At 37.2% G+C, this 15,301-nt stretch overlaps 1 protein-coding gene across 3 annotated transcripts in view; it reads right to left on the reverse strand.

The window, feature by feature from the left end:
* The window catches only part of LOC132201788 (somatostatin receptor type 2-like), an 83,463-nt gene that overhangs the window by 21,343 nt on the left and 46,819 nt on the right, over positions 1-15,301 (reverse strand). For 2 of the 3 annotated variants that reach the window (XM_059628260.1, XM_059628259.1), the window contains exon 3: positions 8,470-8,520. The exons of the other annotated variant lie outside the window; for it this stretch is intronic. The gene's annotated coding sequence lies outside the window, so the exon portion shown is untranslated. The remainder of the gene's footprint in view (positions 1-8,469; positions 8,521-15,301) is intronic. 3 annotated transcript variants of the gene reach the window in all.

Genomic DNA, 15,301 nt, shown 5'->3' on the forward strand with positions numbered 1-15,301 from the left:
TTTGTAAGCAAATTGACCATATTTGTGCTCCACTTGTCGCTCGGGCCGCGTTTTCCGGCTGAAAAGCGGCGGAAAACATCTTTCTCTCTTCCTTTCTTTCGTCAACCACGTGCATAATAAAATGGGCTGCAGATTTCCTCGGGGCTTTATTGCCCGATCATGTGCGTCTGGGCTCAGATTTGCTGAATTGCTTTCTCTCCTTTTTGTCTCTCTACGCGCGCGGTGAATGCCAAAGCAGCTGCTGTGAATAAATATTTATGGACGGGCTAAAAGCTCGTCGCGCCTTTGTTGGTGAAACAATTTCGACCCCGACCGCTCTAGGGAGGCGCGCGTGTATCCAACGGCGGGTGTTGCTGCATTTTATGGTTTAGCTGATAACAGCAGTATTCAAAATTTTATTTAGCTGTTTTATTGGTTTTGCACAAATATTCGCTCGCAGACTAAAATTAAACTGCCAAGTGATTGATCGCTTTTTATTTTTGTGCTTTTGTTAAGTCAATAGCTGAGTTCGCAAATTATTTAGGGGCAGAGAACAGACTTATGAGGTAAACAAAGACTTTTCGCAAATCGAACCAAACCAAACATTTCCCTCAGCAACTGAGCAAACAAAACCTGTGGCAATTCTGTTTGCAAAACACGTCAGCGTCGACCTTGGACGCACAACGGCTCTCTCTTTTCTTTCATCAAATGCAAGAAATGAATAATAATAATAGTAAAAAAAAAAATATAAAAAAAATAGCGAAAACTCTTCGCAGGCTTTCTGCAAAATCGCGTTTGTGTGTCACCTTGCCGTTGTTATTCTTGCGGAATAAAAGAAGAGTGGTACCCGTGTTGACAGGCTCTGTTGCTTTCCGATGATAAATGACCTGGGTAGGCAAACCCGCAACACAGCACCGCCGTGCAGGATGCATTACTTGGTTTTCTCGGGCGATGATGATGATGATATTGATGATGATACCCATTCGAAAGCGGGCGTGTGCCGAAACGTCGCTGCGCGAGATGATGTGAGAATGGGATCGTGTGCGTATCCGCAATCAATCAGATCAAAAGGTGCGGGACGTGCTGCACGCGCGCCGCACGTTCTTTCGTTCCAGCGCCGCCATTCTGCTTGACCATCGGGACGGAAATTGCGGCGGACGAAACAAGCGGCGCGCTTGTCATCATGTGGAAGGAATTATGGTGTTTTCTTGGCCAACTTTGATGGATTCGACGCCGCAGGGTTTATTGCGTCACCGTAAGAAAAGCCTTGGTGACGGATTTGAACGGACGCATTGTTCGCAGGAAATACAAAAGTGGAATGAAGGACGTGCGCAGCGAACTGCGTCAAGAGAATATTACTCCAAAGCCCCTTTGATACTTATGATTGCTTACAATGCTCTTGAGCTCCATAAACATACAATGGAAAGGAACTGTAAGAAGCACAAGAAGTAACCAAAACAGTAAATGTTTAAAATTAATTTAAATAAGCCTTTTTTAGATTAATGAGTAAAATGTTCTTAAGTTTTAAAAATTTATCAAATTTTCTGATCTCTGAACAAAATTTTATATTTCTTAATTATTCAATATGCATCAAAATGTTCTATCAAAATTGTACATTCTTTATGTATTTTATATATATGTCAAATTTAGTTAATAGATAATGCTTATAACCCAATAGCCTTGTTCTTAACAATATAATGAAATTTATAGCTAAATTACGTTAAAACCCAAAGTAAATTAATATGTTTCTTTTTTACTGTAAGAATTTTATGTGAATATTTGACGTTTATATTTATTTTATTATTTTATCAGGAAAATGCGCAAAATAAAAGCTCACTCTTTCGTAAATTTCAACCTAGTGGATGGCGTGGATGTGTACTATATATTCCGATATTTGGATAGTTTTATTTAGGCAGTATACAAGGTTCTTCTCCCTCTTTCGTATACTGGTAAACACATAAAGTTGAACTTTGCGTCCACTAAACAGAAATAAACAAAAATAAAATGTGAGGCGGCGAGTAGCAAAACCACTTTGCGAAAACCAAACAATAACTTTCTCCGACAGCGATGAACAAGAGCCAAATTTTCACTCTCTCTCTGCTCAAGTTTACTTTTCGAAGCCATAAGAAATTTGATGCGAGTTGGACAACTTTCGCGCTGCACACAATGCGAAAAAGAATAATTCGACCGTCGCGAGGCTCTCGGCACTTTCGCAAATAATCCTAACCCCATTTCTGCCACAAAGCGTAGGAGTTTTTCATTTGGCTTTTGGCAGCGGTTCAGCTTATTTTGTTGCGTCCTCCGGCGAATATTAAATCAGCGCAACTCCCAAGAAAGGAAAACTACCCCAGAACCATCAAAAGGCACGACCGCCAATCAAAGTCAGCAGTTTAACCATTTGTTTGCAAAAGAGCAAAGGTCCTCAGGTCAAACCCAATTATACGAAAGTTTCGTTTGCTTTCGCTTAAAATTTACGAATGCCGGGCCGCTCGAGGCGGATTTTCCGACGGCGACATGGAAAACGCATTAAATAAAAAGTCGCCTCCTTTTTTGCCAGCATCGAGCCGGCGATTTTTCCGCGGGTGTCGCCGAGGTCATTTTCCAACGACTTCATCGCGCTAATGTTTTAATGCACCAAGCGGGAAACTCTCGGCCGCGCGTAATATTATAATGTACTGCAGTGCCGTCTCTAATAAATTCAAGACAAAACAGGCACATTACATTAGGAGCGAGAGGAAGAAGCGACCCCGCAACCAGCAGCTTTAAGTAGATTGTCCGCCAGACACCAAAAGCGTTTCGCTGCTTTGCCAGAGTTGATTTTTGAGCGACGCCTGCCCTTGCTCGTGTCGCCGAGGACGAGCAGCCAACGCTTTTTGTTTTGCTCCTCTCGCATCAAGCACTTAAATGTAGTGGAAAAGTGCCGCCGTTTCCACTCCCTAAAGCAATATTAACTTTGATTAACGGCTGAGAAATTTTAATTTCGGCCTTGCTGCCAAGTATTCATTCCATGGAATTGTAAGGAAAATAGGCGTTTAAAAAAAAAGAAGGAATTTCCAAAGAAAGCGTAATTTTCTTTCTTCAAAATATATATGTTTTGAAGAAATAAGTCATATAAAATAAAAAGGATATTAAATTTACTGCGATTTTTTTTACAAATTAAGTAATTTGGAGCAATTTGAGATTTTTGAGTTTTTTAAAACAAACTTGTGAAAATTCGTAAAAAGTTTTGGGAATTTTTATAGCCTTAATAAAATTCTAAATCGGAATTTACTAAGAGAAGAAACTCCCAAAAGTGGAAATTGGCTCTCTTTGCAGGTTCAACTTTGTATCTTAAATGAACAATTTAATTCAAATAAATAAAGCTTTGATAATGCAATTAAATTGACAAATTTAACGTGGCACGTGGAAATTTCACTTATTGGCCTAAATAATGACAAATCACATGTTTACGCTGCCCATTTCCTTCCCATATTACCCTGGCCCCACCTTTTGCCTCCATTTTATTTGCCAGTTTCCACTTAGGGAGTTTCATGCCACTCGAAAGAAAGTATGGCACTGATTTCTGGGAATTTAATCATTCAAAGGAATGATTGAAGGAGATGAAGATTATGCAGCTTTACTTTCGATACAGAATTCTCGTCAGATGCCTGCAGCAGTTTGAAATTACTCCCATTGATGGGCATTGTGCAACCAGGCAACTCATGGAAGTAAAACAGGTTGCTTGTGAATTGCGTGGGTAGTTCATTCATGGATGTAGAGCAGAAGTTATCCGCATTAGACTGTTCGTATTGCGATTACGTTGCTTTAATAGTCTATTTTCGTCATGGTCTTTATGAATTGAAATTTCTTTCATTCCAATTTTACACAGCTAATCAGAACTGTTTCTAACATGCTCTATGCAGCGTAAAAAAATTAAAGAAGAGAAATGAAATTTTTTCCAAAAGAATCATTTCTTCTAATAATAAGCAAAGAAGACTAATCAAGACAAATGCTTTAAAAAAAATCTGATGCTGCGGTTTTTTAAGACAGGTCCATCCACAAATCTTTTGTTATTTTTCTTTTTTTAAATTTTCGAATGTGATTTTGATGTCAATGATTGGAAAAATTAATAAGTTAATGCTTCAAAAAATTTCAAAATTTGCTCTGGAACAAAAATTGAAGCAAAGTATCTGTATACTAAATTAATCACCTCTAATTAATAATTCTCCTATTTTAAATTGGGGGGGGGGGGTCCAATAGGGCAGGAATAAATATTTATTAAAGCGGCACAAAAAACAAAAGCGACCAACAAGTGAATGTGACACTGAACCTTCCTTTATGGCAATCAATGAACGCGGCGACGCTGACATGAGCTCAAGATCTGCAACTAGATTGCTTTCACCCACACGACGAGCATGCGGTTGTGGGAAAGCCGAGGTAAATTGAGTCTCACGTGATACGATTTTGATTAAATTCACAACTGTGTATGCAGTTGCAGAATAACTTGGTCAAAGGTCTCTGGGAAATAAATTTTTATTGCATTCTGAAATGGGCAAAACTTGTTCCTGTAAAGAAAGGGAAATATCTAGATGAAAATATAAATAACAAATTGGATGTATTAGTTTTAATAAGGTCATGATTTTTTTTTTGTATCCATGCCATTTTTCCATCAATAATATGCGGCCAGACAGGATGTCTATTACCGCTGCACAAACGCATTATTCACGAGACGTTGGAGAAACGGTGCCGTTTGGAGTGACACGAAAGCACATTCTTGATTTATGTACGCCGCTGAAGAGCGCACAGTAATAATGCATGAGCTCACGGAAAGTGAGGAAAGGAAAGAAGAGCAGGCAGGATTTCAAATTTTCTTTGATGTCCAGAAGTAAAATGCAAATCGCATTATGCTGATGAGCAACGCTTTCCATAAAAACGAATACGCTTTGAAAATTATTCAAATCGTCTTTCGCTCACGGTGGAGATTTAGCCAAAGAGGGGCAATTATTCAAATTTGAAGCCAACGCTCCAGTAATTACTACGTTTTTTCCACCCAAAGAGACTTTTCGATTGACGAATCTCAAAGTATTATACCTTGTTTCACTTTGTATACTTTTTCTTGGTATTCTGTACGAATCTCACCGTGCAACGTCCCGTCGCAGTTGATTGTGACAAATCGAATTTCAACTTTGGGAAACAAGCTGGACAGAAACTTTCCCATGGCAACAACGAACCAAATCACCTTTGTGTATTCAGGCAAACATTCTCTGCCTCACTTCATCCCAGCAGAAGTGAAAAATTATCTGCTCAAAGCACAAACATTGGACGTTATGAGAGTCTGTTAACAAGGCAATTAACTCTTGTTTGAGCTTGGAGAATGTTGTTTGCATTGCAGATTTTTCTGCGGCTTGAGAGGATAAAACAAACACTGCACGTGAGAAAAAATGAGAGGCAATTTATATAATTATGCGAGATTGCTAAAGCAAATTAGTTTTCAAAAGGTTAAAAGGAAAATGGGTTTTAAAGTTAAATTTTAATTCCTTGAATTAAAAAGAGGTGATTAAAAAGAAAATTGCATATAAATGTTTTAAATTTTAAAGATTAATTAAATTTTTTGATCAACAATTAAAATGTGCCAACTGAGGTTACACTACATTTTAGTTCATGCTGATCAGTATGTAAATGAAACTTCATTTAGTACTAAATTATAAAAAAGATACAAAATAAAAATATAATTAGTTATTTTTTAAGTTAAATATTATTTTCCCAAGGCAGACTCTATGATGGATGCATTCTATTTATTTGTATATGCCTTAAAAATTATTTGTTTCCGTTCATTTCTGCCCCGAGTTTTCAAACTGGACATATGGGACTAAATTAAACCAAACTTTGCTAACTAGCATATTATACAATTTTTTTATTAATAAAAATATGGAAACAAGTCTCTTGGGTCTTACATTACCCTATCTCGCCCACAGATAAAGTTGATGATTCCGCCTTTGAGCCTTTAATGCAATTACTATTGCATGAATGCGACGCCATCGCAATATTGTGCAACTCCAGAATGGGAAAAGTGTATCAGAGATTGTGTTGCGAAGCTTCAAAAGCGAGCTAGCGAGTGAAGCTTCGCGATAGCAAAAGTACTTTTATTGCAAAAGTAGAGAGAGTGCGCAATATCGCGTGGTGGGTCGCGAGGGAGTTTTATTAAAAAGCTATAACGAGAGCGCGCATGGAGATAGCGAAGTGATTTTTTTTGTCAAGAGCAGCTCTCCGCCTGGATAAACGTTGGTGAATATTAACATCGTCTTTGTAATCTCCACGTCAAAGAGCTGCGTCGTTATATTAATGCTCCATATTAAGGCACGCGTGGTTTCTGGAAGTTGGGAGGAAAAATTGTTTGATTGAATAAGAATGAAATTACTCGGGGCTTTGAAGAAACACATCAGTGTAAAGTTGCGTCTCATTGTGCGCCTGTCTGAATTAAAATATTGCCATAAATCGAGAATATTTATGAGACAAAGTTCACCACTTATCACCCTCTGGCAGTTCGAGTCGTAAATCCTGCATGAAAACAGCCAATACTAAATTGATATTGCACGCGCGTGTGGGACGATAAGTTTGAAAACTATTATTTTACAGCTTGCCGAAGGTGCATAATAATTTTGTTTCCGAGCTGGCCATAAATCTTATCACTACACTGCAATGCGCTTTTGTTTCGATGATGCATAAAAATAGGGTAGAATAAATTTTGACTAATAAAATGTGGATTGTTGAACAAAAAAATTACAGTATATAATTATATTAATACAGCTTAAAAACATTGTATTTATTTGTTCAATTTATCCAAAAATTTAAGCGTCTTGATAGTTAATTTCCAGTCAATGAAGAGACCTATTATTATTATTGGTGCTTGAACAAAAATATCTCTGAAGCTTATCATCAAGAAATAAATTGCACCTGTTCATCCCTCTTTACACAATATTTTGATTTTTGATTCAAACATTTCTCATGCCGGAGGCACTGACCCTAGCAGGCCGGAAATGAAAGTCGGCCGCCGCAATGAAGGGTGTGGTCACTTGCGCTGCGTGACCACCGCATTTTTGCACAGACACACGTGGCTGGTGGCAGTGGCGAGAAAGGGGTAGAAGGTATGTATAGACGCAGCACGTATATATTCAAATTAGGGCGCGACTCATCTGCTGCTGAGAGGGAGGCCTATTGATCAGCAGCGGGTGGTGAGTGCGGCCGCGTGTTCATTGTTTGTCTGCAAATATGCCGGTCAACAAAGGAATGATTAATCGCAAGTCCGACGCTTAAATTGCGGCCGCCGGCTCTAGATCATTAAGTTCTCACTTTCGCAGATCGATGCGCTCGATGTTCTGCACATCTCTCGCTTTCTGCCTGCCTGATTGCTTTCCGCAAAATTCGCAAAGGTTATTTTATGACGGCGAAATTTACATCCAAATTGATATATTGTCTGGCTATGCTGCTGCTGGGTGGGTGTTTTATGACTTATTTTATGATCCGCATTGACCTGCACCTGCACCTTTCATATTAAATTCGCACGCAACAGGATATTAAGCTCTGTATGTAAAATATTAAACAGGATCTTTTGCTAAACAACGGCCCAGTTAATTTTGATGATAATTTTCTCATACATTTAAATTGGTTTATTGGTTTGTAGATGTAATTTTCAAAAAGACATTAAAAATTTTATTTTTTCATTGGGAGAAACGAGTTTTTGTAAATTATCATTTTTTTTCATGGGAATTTTCTCAAAATTCATGGCATGATTTAAATATTACACGAAATAAAATCCATGTAAATTCCTTGTTTAATCATTTTGAAAAATTGAAATCAATCTTATATAATTTAAAATTTAAATTGATCCTACGGGAAACTTTGAACTAAATTCTTGTTTCGATTATCAAAAGCTCTTCGTTAAACGGGATCATGCAAAAAAAAGCTAAGGATTTAAGAAATTTACTGACTCAAAATCAAAGAAATTTCTTTCTAATCAATTTAAAATATATAATAATGATCGACAAGTTTATTCTTGATTAGTAAAAGTGAAATTAAATGATACCATTAAATTTAGAATTATTTTTTTATGTCTTTAATCCTTGCAAAACAATCCCGACTTAAAGAACTTTCTTCTGGCCTTTTTTATTTAGTATGAAACAGACACGACGTCGAGACGTGCAATAAACGCCATTCTCGCAATTGCTCGCTACGTTATGCGGCACTGAACAAACTCGCATGCCAGCACACGCAAAAAACCAAACATACATTCGCAGCCACACGAGCGTTTCGGCTCCATAATTAATATTAATGATCGCGCTGGTGCTTGAAGTTCCGCGGAACATTTAACAGGCGAATGCAAATTTCATTGCGAAATCATGGTAATGCCATTCGAACGTAAAACCTCGCAGGCGTGCGTTGATATTCCGCGAATTAACTTATTCATATTCGAGTCCAGAATGCAAATGCGGGAATAATGTGCGATTCACTTACCAGCAGTGGCAATTAGAGCTCGGTGAAAGTGTCTGGCGTGGGTGGGTTTGGCTGCAACAGAAAGGGAATTTCCATTGTTAAACTTGGCGATTAAAAGAGTACAATTAACTATTCCGCTAATAAAACTGCCGGACTCACTTTTTTTACGAGATATAATAAATGAAAAACAACCCATCCTGTTACTATCTCTGCAAATAAAATACGTAAATATCAACAATGGAAATTTCACTGATTCGCGAGATACGGGGAACATGCAAAAAGTGCAAATATTATTAAATACTTCATTTAAAAGCATGAATAATTTTGAATAACCTCAGGAAGTATTTCCAATTAAATGACAGAGTATACATGTTTATTTATTAGCTTTCCAATTAACGGTCGGTTACAGCTTTATTTTCAATTAATATGTAAATATTATGATTTCATTGGCCATTTTATGTAAACATGCAAAATTTTGAATTCGGTTGCGGCTGAAAATTTAATTTAATTGTGACCTGCTCAGCGTTAAATTTGTGATTTATTCTCCAAAGAAATAGAGAGTCACATTATCCTAATGGGGGAGATTCAATAGACTTAGCTCTCCCGGGAAAAAAGATATCCCGGGATAAATCAAAAGGGATAAAATTTATACTTCTGTCCCGGGTTAAATATTTTTTGTCCCGCCTTCAATTTTTTGTCCCCAAGTCATTGGGGGATATCTTTTCTTAGCCCCCTCTACGGGATAAATATTTAACCCGCGCTAAAATCAAATCAGCTGGTAAATAAAAGGTCGTCAACATGCTCGCAAACTTTTTAGATTTTGGCCAATTGCAATGAACAAAAAACTTAATTTTTCAAATCAGAATTTTGTGAGGATCATGGAAATGAGGGCAAAATTGAAATCCAAAGCTAACACAAAAATCTGCATCTAACTTAATTTAAAATTGCATATTTATTTCGCTCAGAAATTTCTAAAGACCTCTTCATCAAAGCGAAATTATGCAAGGATTTTTTTCATTTGAAATTTTTTGCACGTGAAATTTCAAATTTCTCAACTCTGAAAAATTAAAATTCTCAAGCTTATTTTTTATTTGTAGATAAATTAAATTCGCCAAATTTTTTTTTTTTAATTACACTTAACAAATAAAAAAGGAAAAAAAATTAGTGAACGTGAAAAAGTAAAAAAAAAAGAATTTGCTTTTCTTTCATCTAAAAATTCACTACAAAACGACTACAAAAATACTCCAAGTTGACAACAAACTCACTACAAAACGACTGCAAGCGACTCCAAGTTGACTACAAACTCACTACAAAACGACTGCAAGCGACTCCAAGTTGACTACAAACTCACTACAAAACGACTGCAAGCGACTCCAAGTTGACTACAAACTCACTACAAAACGACTGCAAGCGACTCCAAGTTGACTACAAACTCACTACAAAACGACTGCAAGCGACTCCAAGTTGACTACAAACTCACTACAAAACGACTGCAAGCGACTCCAAGTTGACTACAAACTCACTACAAAACGACTGCAAGCGACTCCAAGTTGACTACAAACTCACTACAAAACGACTGCAAGCGACTCCAAGTTGACTACAAACTCACTACAAAACGACTGCAAGCGACTCCAAGTTGACTACAAACTCACTACAAAACGACTGCAAGCGACTCCAAGTTGACTACAAACTCACTACAAAACGACTGCAAGCGACTCCAAGTTGACTACAAACTCACTACAAAACGACTGCAAGCGACTCCAAGTTGACTACAAACTCACTACAAAACGACTGCAAGCGACTCCAAGTTGACTACAAACTCACTACAAAACGACTGCAAGCGACTCCAAGTTGACTACAAACTCACTACAAAACGACTGCAAGCGACTCCAAGTTGACTACAAACTCACTACAAAACGACTGCAAGCGACTCCAAGTTGACTACAAACTCACTACAAAACGACTGCAAGCGACTCCAAGTTGACTACAAACTCACTACAAAACGACTGCAAGCGACTCCAAGTTGACTACAAACTCACTACAAAACGACTGCAAGCGACTCCAAGTTGACTACAAACTCACTACAAAACGACTGCAAGCGACTCCAAGTTGACTACAAACTCACTACAAAACGACTGCAAGCGACTCCAAGTTGACTACAAACTCACTACAAAACGACTGCAAGCGACTCCAAGTTGACTACAAACTCACTACAAAACGACTGCAAGCGACTCCAAGCTAGTAATAAAAAATAAATAAACAAAACCAAGTCAAACATTTTCTTGACTTTGGCTGAGCTGAGTGTTCATTGCAGTTGCACTTTTGACAGCCGGCAGCCGGTAGCCAGCCACTGGCTCAATACTTGATTTGATAGCCATACGAAAAAGATGTATTTGCCCAAATTAACTTTGACGAAAAGGTATTTAAATATTTGGGAAACCTTAAGATGAAAGAAAAGCAAATTCTTTTTTCTTTTACTTTTTCACGTTCACTAATTTTTTTCCTTTTTTTTTTATTTGTTATGTGTAATTAAAAAAAAAAAAATAGGCGAATTTAATTTATCTACAAATAAAAAAATAAGCTTGAGAATTTTAATTTTTCAGAGTTGAGAAATTTGAAATTTCACGTGCAAAAAATTTCAATAGAAAAAAATCCTTGCATAATTTCGCTTTGATGAAGAGGTCTTTAGAAATTTCTGAGCAAAATAAATATGAAATTTTAAATTAAGTTAGATACAGATTTTTGTGTTAGCTTTGGATTTCAATTTTGCCCTCATTTCCATGATCCTGCGCGGGTTAAATATTTATCCCGTAGAAAAGATATCCCCCAATAACTTGGGGAGAAAAAATTGAAGGTGGGACAAAAAATATTTAACCCGGGACAGTGGTCTAAATTTTATCCCTTTGGATTTATCCCGGGATAAAAGATATCCCGGGAGAGCTAAGTCTCTTGAATCTCCCCCAATATCTTTTTGTGTTAGCTTATTGTGGAGTTAGAATCAACGTTTTTTTCATGGCAGAGTAAAAAAGCAAGCACAGGTGCTGAAATTTCACACAGTTGGAAGGTGTAACCGTGAAATTTGACTAATCAAAACAATTTTTGGCTAAAAAACAACACAGAAAGTGAACAGTCTGTTGAATAAATGTTTATTCAAAAGAAAAACCTACTGTGAGCGAAGAGCGATGTAGTCATTTCAATTCTCACAGCGTTGGTGAATTGCTGTGATGGAAGGTGTGCGTGCTTACATAAAAAATAGAAAAAGCAATTTTGGCAACCACTGGTCCTCTTGTTTGTGCACGTGCCAGTCACAGATAACAGAGAGAAGCTGAAGTGGAAAAATACGACCAGCAGGTGCGGAAATGTATAAAAAAAGTGTCCCTCATGGTGGCCAGTGGTAGCAAGTGAGCACCTTTGTTTAAACTGCTGAGCACGTGCGTCTGTCTTTGTTTCAATTAGAGTGCATGAGGTGGTCCAAAATTTGATCAACGTAATTCTTCCTGCAAATTTTTAGCTTAAATGTCTGCGATGCAAATTTAATTTTTTTTAACACAGACAGGCCATTAAAAATTAGTAGATTTTATGGTAATTAGTTATGCGATCTATGGAGTGTAGATTGCGAAATAATTGTTATTCAAAGTTTGATCCAACAATGAAAAACACCATCTTAACGCTTCTCAGGCTCCATTTACACCCTACTTCGCAAGATGAAAGACGTTTTAATTAATTGGCAATGACAAAAGGACTGTTTCTGACAACCGAGAGCAGCTTCAATCGGAAATGCGAAACCGTTAATTTCTATAATGCGACTCTTGATATGATACTCATTGATGTGACACTAGCTTTGGTGTGCCTGTTATCATGTCAAAACAGCTTCCAAAACCATTCTCAATGAGTTGAATGCGACATCATGCCAATCACTTCAACGATTGTAATTATTCAATTGTCATACATGAACCGAGCTAAGCTTTTGGGTGAATTGTAATTTATTCAAATTGGATCTTCATGAATCTTCAAGAACCTCTCGAGGAAGAAGCTTCACAATTGGTTCGCTTTAGTAAGAGAAATTGGTGTAATCCCTTAAGCTACTACACTGAGTGAGTTCAAAGGAAACATGTCACAACAAAGTAAAAAAAAACAAGAGGAATAATTTTGTCATCAATAAGCATGTGAGAAAGTTTCCTTTATGTGAAGTTGAATGTGAAAAGAATATATCTGCAGTGCTCAAAAGTAATTAAATTATTAAAATGTAAATTTTAGAATTAATATTTTCTTTGCAAATCTCATTATTTATAGCATATTTTTTTTTGCAATGAAAAAGAGCACATAAAGGGAGATCTTTCAATACTAATTGGTGTTAAAATAACTTCTGGATTTCAAAGGTTTTATTAAGAAAAATTTAAAAAAATTACTCAAATGCCTTTTTGAAACGGTGCGTTCTGTCTCCTCTCCAGAACGCAGCCATAATAAGCCTGGCGTCATCACCAATAAAAATTACCCAGCTTTGAACTCAACAAGTTCACAATCAGGATATCTCAATTACTTTTAAACCCTTTTCAATGGAAAATGAGTTCCGCTGGGTAATCCGAGCCGCGAGCAAAAAAGCAACTAATCGAAAAAAGCTATTATAATGTCCCTTGATCGTCCGTTACAAACGTATTGGTTTTCTGTCCTTTTTATTTCGCATCGCTCGCGGCAAAATCCTCTTTGCCATTAAATCTTGCAGCTGCATTAAATTAAAATTCAATAATGGCGCAATTCATTTTTATCCTAGCTCCGATATCCAATATCATCTCACTCCTGTGCCATCGGGCACTTGAAGTCAATCGGGCAAAATGTCAGGTTAGTTTGAAGCTTATCAAGCGCCTTATTGAACTATGTATTCTAATGTTAATATTTTCCACCCATGATGGTTTTATTAGTTCAAAGGTAACACTAAAATTGCAAAATTGCAACAAGTGTTTAATCGAACTACTGATTAATGAAAATACAAAGCTTGATGTTATTACACCAAGTAAATTTTTAATTATCTGAGACTTAAAAGTAATTTATCAATTAAAATGTTTTTCCATTTAAGCTCAGCGTAAGAGTGATATTATAATTGAAAATTTCCATCTTGACACCCTTTTTGAAACGCGTAATTAAAATATCTTAATAAATAACTATATTATTTTAAGTTCGGTTCTTTTTCTTTTCATCAATTTCCCCTTCTTCCATATTGGGAATTATTACTTAGACTATTTTGAAAAATAGCTTTGATTTTAATAAAGAATCTGCAATTTCAAGAAGCCCTTATTAAAAACGTATTTTTTTTTTCATTTGTAGGGATGCAGCAAATTTTTAAAAGACAAACTTGATAGTCAAAGTACAAAGTAATCTTTAAATAATATTTTTGCCCTATTTCAAATGAATGAGCGTGTTTTCAGAATATTTTATCTGAATTTTTAATCCTCCCACATGTAAATTGTAAACCTTTTTGCGGCGTCCCACAGAGCACCTCATAAATTCTCCGCTCCTCTTTTTGTCACGCGAGACAAATTTGCATCCAGATAATCCGCTCATTTCGCTACTTTTTCTCTCGAAATTCAAGCAAAAAATCGTGCGGTTGGCGCTCTTTCTCCGGTCATTAACCCTTTCGCGTCGACTGCGTAGAGAAGAAGCGCCCCTCAACAACGCACATGCACATAAAAAGAAGCACCGCCCGCCGTCCCAGCTCATCACGACTATAATGCATCAGCTGTTTTCATGCTCGGGCACCAACGAACATTTTACGAGTTACTTCCAGCTTTATGGCTTCACTTTTCCAATAGTATTCAATCAAATGGAGTCGCCGCGACTACTTATTACATGCACTCTTGCGGGGGTTGGCGGAGGAGTGCAAGCTTATCAGCCACGCAGCCCCTTGGCTGCAGCGCGTCTTCTGTTTCCAGCCAGGGCCACTCGTTGGCGCCTAGTGCATTTCGCTCTTGTGCAGACGCCGACTGGCTTATATGGTCTCCTACTCCATAAAAAGAGAGTCTTGCAACAGAATATCCTCGACGCTGGGATTTTATCTGATTATTATCTCCGCCTCTTTGTCTCTTTAATTGACTAATTTACAATTAATTTTGGATTAACTTGCGTTACTACAGCCTTAAGGTACCTTCAAGTTTAAGATCCCCCCGTGCAGCAATGATTTTTGTTGCTCGATCTTGAAAATAATGCCTTATGTGGAATTTACGTTGAAAATTTGCGCTTCAAATTATGTAAATAGAGCAGGTTGACCATTTCACAAAAAAAGGATTTAATTATTAGAAAAGGATAATTTCCTTATGAAATCACTAAATAAGTTAATTATGCATTGCTAGACTTTTGAATTGATTCTCCCTGGGGTTAAATTTGCTACCTCGGATGAAAAATGTTATGGGAGAAAGGCAATAAAAATTATTGCTATTCTTCAAATTAGTGCAAGAAGTAGCAAACTTCATGAGCGATAACTTTTGAGACGAGCAAAAAGTCCCTATATAAACACAGACAGAATATCGAAATCGTTTAGAAAGTACTTCAGAACTCTTTGGACGGGCAACGAAAAAACTGCTGCTCCACTTGCAAAGCTAAATTGATCTTCGAGTGGCGGCTCCCTTGTCTCGGAAGACAACGCCACTTTTCAACGTTTTATACAAAAACTTTTGCACACGTGCTGCTGCCCGAGCATATGTCTTTAGTTAAGAAAGTAATTCTCCGTCAGGTACAATGCACACAACTGGAAAAACACGTTTGCTCTTTTGTCAGCTGCTATATCTATGTAGGTCGACCTCTGGAACAGTTGCACTTTCGCAGAGAAAGCAGCTCAGCAAAAGGCTAAGCGTCCCGAGCA

The sequence above is a fragment of the Neocloeon triangulifer genome, unplaced genomic scaffold (genome assembly GCF_031216515.1).
Source record: "Neocloeon triangulifer isolate White Clay Creek 2 clone unplaced genomic scaffold, ASM3121651v1 ptg000014l, whole genome shotgun sequence".
Lineage (NCBI taxonomy): Eukaryota > Metazoa > Arthropoda > Insecta > Ephemeroptera > Baetidae > Neocloeon > Neocloeon triangulifer.